This window comes from Aplysia californica, unplaced genomic scaffold (genome assembly GCF_000002075.1).
Source record: "Aplysia californica isolate F4 #8 unplaced genomic scaffold, AplCal3.0 scaffold00215, whole genome shotgun sequence".
Classification (NCBI taxonomy): Eukaryota; Metazoa; Mollusca; class Gastropoda; order Aplysiida; family Aplysiidae; genus Aplysia; species Aplysia californica.
In genome coordinates, this window is record NW_004797485.1 from 387,368 (window position 1) to 397,367 (window position 10,000).

Here is a 10,000-nt window from a genome sequence, read left to right on the forward strand (position 1 = left end):
ACAGACAGACAGACAGACAGACAGACAAACAGACAGACAGACAGACAGACAGACAGACAGACAGACAGACAGACAGACAGATAGAGACAGAGGGAAAACAGATAAAATGTACCGTAATTGTAGACGTCTTATCACTCTAAACACTTTGCCCGTGAAGGTCAAAACTGATGTGTGCGTGAAACAATTATTGACCGGTCGTTGGTCTGAAAAGAAAAAATCAGTAAACCATATTACATGTATTATTCTGGTTGTATCAGAAAACGTTAGACACAAACCAGAAATCGCATCATTAGTCATTGTATAGCTTTAACGCCCCACGCCCCTTTCAACACTGTTCCCTACAATATATGTGAGGCAGCGTGGTGGAATCAGGCTCTCGTCAAAATAATCAAAGTGAAGAGACTTGCAGTTTTCGGCAGGTTTATGAATTTTTATCAAATTTTTGTTTTTTGGCTCGACACCTTTCATGCCCTTTAGAACTCATTTCTGAGTGGGTTTTTTTGAAAGCGTTGATTAAAGGCACAAAAATGTAAATTTTCAGTTACCACGGACTCTTAACTAAGGAAATAACTAATCTTTGGCGGCCATTTTCTCACTAATTTTACCTCTGAAAATAGGTGACCCCCAACTCCTTCTTTCGCAAATATCTCGACTTGTATTCAAGATAAATGGATATTTTTTTTCATCCTAATAAGGACAAGTGAACAAGCTTTAAGAAGATACCAATAACTCATACATGCCCAAAAATTGACGAGAGCCTGATTCCACCTCGCTGCCTCACATATTTTGTTTTAAAAACACTGTTCTGTCCATGATAGTTCCGTACACTGTACGTCAAATATCGTGAGCCTGGATATCGTACTCTTGAACAATGTACGTCATAAAATGCAAGATTAATACCAGATTTATAACTTTTCTGCAATGACTTCTAATGGATATGTGCCGGGAAACTACTGAAAGTTTTGAAATCTGCGATAACGAACATGTACAAATCACATAACTCTTTAATTTTTCAAGGGATCGCAAAATTACTGAAACTGCTCATCGTTACGACTAGCATAAATTGGGCACAGTAAGTTTAAAACGCTTTACGTTATGAACGGGTCAAGAGGCGGGACCTCCGAATTTAAAGTCCATCTACGATAGAACCAACCAAACAGGTAGTGAGCCTTAAAATCTCCTCATGGAACAACCCGAGTTCTGAACGCCCCGCGCCATCAACTCCGGAGTCCAGCATGATACCAACTTAGCAAATCTCTACCCTAGAATTACAATTTTTTATCTCCTCAATACCTAGTTTTGAGAAATTTGACGTGAAAAATTGTGAATTTCACGTGTCAAGATTTTTCAAATGCAATACTTTAAATTTGAATATCTTGATAACGAACCCGAATAATCTTACGATTTTGATAGAGCAGATAGAACTATTGGTTTCACACCTCGTGGTTCAGTAACTCAAAACGGCCAAAAATGTAACTTCACAATTCTAATGCAGCGGAATGCTGTGCGCCAAACACAAAAAGTATCAAAATCGTAGGGATATTGGTAAAAAAGAAACTACGACCGAAAATAGCTAATCATTTGGCTAATTAACTCTATCTGGTCAAAACACCGATACAATAACCCTTTTTCGAAACTTGATGTTATGACCATGTGCTGATAAATAGAGGTGCATAAAGAGTTAAGATCACTATCTTTCTTTGCAGGTTTCGGTAAATTAACTAAATAATGCCGACTTAAACGTCTAAAAATGACATATTTATTATTAACCCCCCCCCCCCCCCACCCTAGGTCGAACTCTAATACGGGGTGCCCATTTGGGGGTCGGGTCGGGGCGGTTTTCTTGCAACATTGAGGGCACAAAGCGGCTATTATGGCACAAGCCATTCGTACCCGACTCGTCGCCTCAAAAACAAACGCGTTTGTTTTCAGGCGACGAATGGGGCGATTGACCCAACCCGACCCGACCCGACCCGATCACATCCGTAACGGGCACCCCTATAAGCTTGCTTACAAAAATCCTCCCAAATTCTTAAGACAATGTCCTCTTGAAAATACCTTCTTATTTTAAAGCCGATCTCGTGAAACAAGACGGTTTCCAGCTACTAAAAAGAAAGTACATATTAACTACAGCTTGGCACAGCTGAAAAATTGTATATTACGTCCATTACTGAAAGTGCAACGACCAACCCAAAATTTGGCCTAAGTCATTTGGAATTTAAAAAGACTGTTTACAGATGCAAAGACAAAAATTAAGTTCTTGAAAAAAAGTTATAATTTGTTTTTTACTACAGTTTGGCATTGACCAAAAAAATATAATACATCTGATTACAGCTACAAAGACAAAAAATTAATTCTAGAATAATGCTACAGGTTGGCACAGCTGCAAAAATATACATTACATCCATTACTGAAAGTGAACCGACCGACCCAAAAAACGGGCACAGAAGTGATTTGGATTTTTACTAAATTTGTCCAGCAGCTGACATGAAAATTGAGTTCTCGATCAAGGTTATTCATTGCTTGCTACAGCTTGGCTCTTATTTTAAAAAACGTTCATAACATTCATTACTGAAGGTGTAAAGACCTACCCAAAAAGAGATATAAGGGATTTGGATTTCGTTTTTAAAAACTTGTTCCACTCTTGAGACAAAAATTAAGTTCTAGAATAAACGTATTTGTTGTTTACTACAGCTTGGCACTGACGAAAACATACCCGCTACATTCATTACTGAAAGTGTAACGACCGATCCAAAAATTGACCTAAATGATGCAGCTAAAACGAAATTTTAGTTCTAGAATAAACGTATTTGTTGTTTGCTACAGCTTGGCACTGACGAAAAAAAGCACATTTCATCCATAACTGAAAGTGTAACAACCGACCCAAAAGGTGACTTAAGTGATTTGGATTTTTTTTTAAGTTTTTATCAAGCTGCAAAGACGAAAATTAAGTTCTAGAATAAAGTTATTTGTTGTTTGCTACAGCTTGGCACTGACAAAAGAATTTTCATTACAGATATTACAGGAAGGTTTACGACCTACTCAAAAATAGACAAAAGTGACTTGATTTTTATTTAAAGATTTTTTTCCAGCTGCAAAGACGAAAATTGAGTTCTAGAATAAGGTTATTTGCTGTTTTTAGTTAGTTTAGTATGGTGTTTTACGGTGCTCGCAACTGCATAAGGTCGTATGAGCGCGCTGTTTGCTGTTTGCTGCATCTCTGCACTGACGAAAAAATTTACATTACATCCATTACTCCATGACTGAACGTGTAACGACAGGCCAAAAAATAGTCAAAAGTTATTTGGATTATATATTACATTCATTAGCCTACTGAAAGTTTATTGATCAACCCAAAATAGACATAAGGGATTTGAATTTTTACAAAACTTGTCCAGAAGCTGAAAAGAAAATTAATTTCTAGATCTACGTTATTTATTGTTTGCTACAGCTTGGCCCTGACGATAAAATATACATTATACCCGTTACAGAATGTGTAAAGAACGACTGCAAAATAGATATAAGGGATCTGGATTTTGTTTTAAAAGACTTCCACTCTTGAGACAAAAATTACGTTCTAGAATGAACGTATTTGTTGTTTACTACAGCTTGGCACTGACAAAAAAAATATCCATTACATCCATTACTGAAAGTGTAACGACCGACCCAAAAAATGACCTTAGTGATTTGGACCTTGAAAAACATTTTCCAGCAGCTAAGACAAAAATTAAGATCTAGAATAAGTGTTGTTTGTTGCAGCTTAGCTCTGGCCCAAAAAATGCACATTTCATCCATAACTGAAATTTACACACTTTTCATTTTAGAATTTCGTCGTATCCGTTTTCGTCCACCCCGTTTTCACACCATCATTTGTTCGATAACTTATAGGTTCCTGCAGTTGCCACACCGATTCCAAAATGGTTTTATGATGCGCGGAGGGGGGCTCTCGTGGCCTAGAGGTTAAGGTGTTCGCCTCTCATTCAATAGGTCTCGGGTTTGAATTCGGATAGTGACGGAAATTTTTCTTTTCTAGCTTGTGTCCTTTCGCCTTTCCTGCTCTCAAGCAAAATTCTGTCGTCTGCTTTCGTCTCCACTTTCTTCCCACGTTGCACAGGTTAAAGATCCCTTTGTGGTCAAAAATCGATCACAGTAGGCTTCGGCAGCCACCAGGGTAAAAAAAAAAATTCCTACCGACTGAAAATGTTTGGTGTGTCCTGCGCGCTCATGCGACCGTATGCAGTTGCGAGCGCCGTAAAACACTTACTAAAAAAACAACAACCAAACAACAAAAACAAAAACAAAGATGCACGGAGAAAATATCACTGTTCACAGTCACATGATCAACAGGGAGGTGGAAGTAGAGTTTCGTGCAGGATGAAAATTTGTGGTGAAAGTTTGCAGAAAAAAAGTCTCTGATGAAAGTTTCTTTGAAAATCTTTGTTATAAAACTCATGTTAAAAATCTTAAAATCTTATTTAAAACCAGGATAAAACTGCACAATGTTTACAGTCAATCTGTCACTGACACATTATGAGAATATTACCACACAGACAGAGATCATGTGGTGGTGGGGGTGTCGATTAATGGCATCGAATATTAATCGGTTACATATTAATTGTTGCAAACGTGGGACAAAAACAGTTAAAAATCGTGATTGACGAAAGTGGGACAAAAACAGGTAGTGAAAGGAAAATGTAGAACGAAAACAGGTGCACCGCAATATTTATAAGCACCCCGCCCCCCCCCCCCCCCTCTCTCTCTCTCTCTCTCTCTCTCTCTCTCTCTCTCTCTCTCTCTCTCTCTCTCTCTCTCTCTCTCTCTCTCTCTCTCTGATGTGCGGGTGTGGTGGTGGTGATACTTTGAGATGGACGATACCGTAATTAAATAATAATTTATCTCTGCTTTTTGCTGAAAATGTCAGCCTGTTGTCTCGGTCGGGAGACAGTGGCATCCTGACCGTGAACAACGTGCACATTTTTACCTTTGATTTATAACTGTACACATTTTTTCGCTTTACCTTTTTAATTAACAAGAGTCATATTATTGCAAGAATTTTTATCAAAACTGTTTTATGAGAGACATTAATTTGTTCTGGAAACTTTTAACACTGATTTTCATCCTGTGATTGTAAACAATGAATTTTCTCTGCGCATTCTATATATCCATTTTGGAATCGGAGTGGTTATTGAAGTAACCTCTATAAGTAACCGAATAAATGTGGGACGAAAACAGGTGGGCAAAAACCGGTAGGCCTCAGGCGAAATTTGAAAACTGAAAATTGTGGAACGAAAAAGGGTTCTCCCCTCAAACTACCCACTCGGTTGGGTTGGCGGGTACGCATTAAATATGTTATTAATCCTTAAATGTATATGTGAGGCAGCGTGGTAGAATCAGGCTCTCGTCAAAATAATCAAAGTGAAGAAACGTGCATTTTTTCCGCAGGTTTGTGAATGTTTATCAAATTTATGTTTTTTGACCCACCTTTCATGCCCATTAAAGAACTCATTTCTGTGTGGATTTTTCTGAAAAACGTTAATTAAAGGCTAAAAAAATGTAAATTTTCAGTTACCACGGACTCTTGAACTAAGGGAATAACTAATTTTTGGCGGGCCATTTTCTCAATAATTTTACCTCTGAAAACAGGTGACCCCCACCTCCTTCTTTCGCAAATATCTCGACCTGAATTCAAGATAAATGGATTCATTTTTCTTCCAAATAAAGACAATGAACAAGCTTTAAGATGATACCAATAACTCTACATGCCCAAAAATTGACGAGAGCCTGATTCCACCACGCTGCCTCACATATTATGAAACTGATATTGGTGACGACAAACTTTAACTGATCACCTCGCGGAGGATGCGATAGCCTCCTTGGACCCAAATAAAAAGTAGACCCAGTACAGCTCAGTTCGGATTTCAGACGATTGTCGGCAAACATGCAGGTCTACAGCTGGAATAGTCAGCCCTCAGCCTTGGATGAGATGGGATGAGATAGGATGGGTGTAGGATGGTATGGGATGGGAATGGATGAGACGGGATGGGAATGGATGGGGTGGGATGGGATGGGGTGAGATGAGATTGAATTGCTTGGAATAGTTCGTGATATTAGCTTACAATTGCCACTCAAAATGTTTTGGGATCAAAAGAGAATCGCCCATTTCTTTAGATATATATGAATTCGTGAGCGAGTTGTTACCCACTTAAACATTGTCATCGATGAAATTACATGCTCATAAAATACTGAAGAGGGGGGGGGGCGAGAAAACGTGGGGGGGGGGGGTACGTATTAATTCTAAAAATTAAAATGTTTCGTCTTTTCTTATTAAAAAGTCCACAAAGGCATAATGTGCAAACATGGTGAAACAATAAACATCCTGTTTGCACTAACAGTAAGTAACAAATCCGATAGATGATAGATAGATAAACAGACAGACAGACAGACAAATAGATAGATAGATAGATAGATAGATAGATAGATAGATAGATAGATAGATAGATAGATAGATAGATAGATAGATAGATAGATAGATAGATAGATAGATAGGATAATAATAAATAATAAATGACATTTATAAAGCGCTCAGCACCGATTAAAGTACCCAGGCATTGAGCGCTTTACAATACAATACAATGCACCTAAGTAACATAAAACATTGTGTTCTGACCAAAAGAAATCTCTCCAAAGACAAATGATAGATAGATAGATAGATAGATAGATAGATAGATAGATAGATAGATAGATAGATAGAGAGAGAGATAGATAGATAGAGAGAGAGAGATAGATAGATAGATAGACAGACAGACAGACAAACAGACAGACAAGCAGAGACAGAGGCAGACAGACAGTCAAATAGATAGATAGATTGACAACCAGACACACACACACTTGCACAAAATAAAGTGAGTATTAAGACCTACTATAAGTATTAACCTATACTTACCGCTTCAGTCCAGATGTAACTGATTCCTCACGAAGAAGATTACTAGCATGAACAAGTCCTGAAAATTTGATAAACGTTTCGAGTCATTTCACATGATTATGAACTTAATTAAAGCGTGAGAAATGATTAGACAACATGGCTTAATATACAGTGAGTGCCGCATTCAACGAGGTCACATTCAACAAGAAGTCGGCTCCAACGAGGCAACCTTTAAACCCCGTTTTGTCCTCTATGTCCTTTGTAAATGTACGTCGGCTCCAACGAGGTTGCAAACAGACCGAAGTCGTTTTCAACGAGGTCGCGATAACCAAATAAAAGCAATTAGCGGTCCCCAAAAGCGTAGAATTTCCCCCCTTTCTCTCCATCTCACGCGAAGCACAAGGCCCATCCTCGATTCCTAACACATTGTATTGCTAAATCTAATGTGCTTCGTAATATGTTCCCCAAAGCCAAGAGAATGGGAGAGGATTAGCCTACGGTAAGGATGGGAGGGGGTGGGTGGGAACGCAATGCAGGCTGTGTGAAACTGGATGAACTCTGGATGGGTAGGTCTAGATAAGATCGAGACCTTTTTTTTTTCAATTTTCGTTTCTTCCCCTGATCAGAAAATCCAAACTCTCGTCTTCACTTTATGTAGATCTAGGCCTAGTTGTGAGAGGGTATGTTTCCACACGAGAAGTGTTCCGGAAAAAAAGAATATTTTAGAATGCAGATATAACGGTCAGATCACAGCTCAAACACGCGCATACTGATGCTGTTGGAGATTTTCGTCCTCAGGGGGAACAAATGTTTTAATTACTGCTATTGGTATATCGTGTAATATAATAACTTGTCTCCTTTCTTTTCTTTAGCCTTAGTCACGTTCAACGAGAGGTCGGTTCCAACGAGGACAACAAGCCGGTCCCGGCAACTTCGTTGAATGCGACACCCACTGTAATATAGACCGAAAAAAACCATTAAAATGTTCAAAATCTAACAATGTGCAACGAATATTAAGTCAACATTGGTGTAAAACGGATAAAAATACGGCCGGCACTATTTCTCCGAACGTTCGGGAAAATAAAGCTGGGCACTATTTCTCTGAACACTCTGAAATCACACCCTTTCCCGCATATTTCGGATAATAAAAATAAAATATAGATCTATAATTATATTATAGGCCTACCAAAGATTGTTCGTATACAATATGGTTCAATCGGTCCAAAAAATGTCCGTATTTATATAAAGAAATGCTACAGTTCCAAACAGTTTTTCGCTACAGATATGACGTGTGGCCTATGAAGGGTGCTGCTCTTAAACTTAATGTGTTGCGTTCACTCGTGAGCTGTCTAGATCTAGATCTATGGAGGGTTATTGATAACGACACATAGAGCTAGCATCTGCGTTTGTCGAGGCCGCGACCAATCAATCGTGGCTCAATTTTTTGGTCCCCGAAAAAGTCACACAAAAAAAAAGAAAATGAACCTCTTTACTTTTGAAAGAAAGTTCACTTAGCTTCACTTCGTCTCTTTCTCACTTGTTGTCACCACGTTGATTTGTTGAATACGTTGCAGTTACATACGATTTGTATTGCTGTTCCTCTTTTATTTTTCGTTTATTTTTCCCTCTTTGTGGTGTTATATTTTGTTGGTGTGTATTTTTTTTTCTTGATGTGTTGTTTTTCTATTATTTTTTTTTGTTGGGGAAAATGGGGGGGGGGGGGGGTTGTATAGTGTAACGTCATTTAATTTGATGTTTCTACAAAAGGTATTGTGTAACGTCATTGATGTTCCTACCTTCATTAGATTCTAAATATATATATCTGTATAGATTTAAATGTGCTATGTTAGAGCGTTCCACCAAAACCAATTACATGTACTGACACTGGCAGGCCCCCTGTGTGTGATTCCATAATTTCCATGCAATATCCTGTACTTTTTTTTACAAATTACGCATATTTAGGGTTAAAACGGTCAATCTTCTTCGGACAGGTGGACACACGCCCTTATTTGTTAATTGTTGTGGTTGTTTCTGGGCTGTTCTAGTTTTGATTTCATTCTGTTGTGAAACCTTTCTTTTTCACGTTTTTACACTCATCTAAAAATCTCTAGACTAGATCTAGCTCTTGAAAATTGAAATAGATATCTAGATCTAAACCCAAAAATTTGCTTTTTTTTTTTTAATGGACGATAACCGTCCACTCAATAGAAAAGAGGGTCAGATTTCTCCGTCTCTCGGGTGCCTCAGGCAGTACCCGCCTCGCTAAACCAGTGGGCACACGGCCGGAGGAGAAGCTGAGAACCGATACCACCATTGATTTGCTCCTTCCCAGACCTCGCAGAATGACGGAATGAAAGTTGGCGCCGAACTCTCGCAAATAGGCAAACAATCACGACCAGAGCGGAAGCCGGAAACCGTTCGGAGAAATAAAGATCGGCAATATTTCTCCGAACGTTCGGAGAAATAGTCACTTCGTAAAAAAAAAAACCAATCCACCCACACACACACACACTAAATTAAATAATTAACTAACCAACTAATCAACTAACTAAATAAATAGGATTTTACAATACCTGAGCATAAGACGTGAGAGTAGAGTAAGAAAAATAATTCCCTAAATAATAATATTTGAAACACCATTTCAACAGTACAACATGTGTCCCAAATAAACGCTTGTCAATTTTTTAAAATATTTTTTAAAAATCTAGTATTCTATGTGGCAATAACTTGCTACAATTCACATGTGATACTTTTGGGATTCAGATGAGAATAATCACAAAATATTCAGGAATAGCTTTTATAACTAGATTGTACATTCATGTACGTGTGGTACTACACTACAAAGAATGCCGTTATTGTCAAAGAGTTTATCATTTATTTTTATAATAAGCGTTAATTTGAAACAACAGGTTGTACATTTGAAAAAATGTTTGAGTTTTTCAGTTTTAGGCGCTATCCACGTGAAACGATTCGCACCATTTAAATTTGTTTATCAAAGTTAGGACTTTCCTGCTTGTACATGATAACATAATATTATGCATAGTAATTTTTCCTGAGGAAACGGGAGTTGCTTTTGGA

General features: G+C 38.0%; 1 protein-coding gene across 1 annotated transcript in view; it reads right to left on the reverse strand.

Annotated features, from left to right (window-relative positions):
- LOC101864691 (amino acid transporter AVT1J) overlaps positions 1–10,000 on the reverse strand; it is a gene marked incomplete at its 3' end in the record, with an annotated part of 45,326 nt that overhangs the window by 12,572 nt on the left and 22,754 nt on the right. Inside the window, 2 exon segments of the mRNA XM_035970058.1 lie at positions 113–203; positions 6,944–7,001.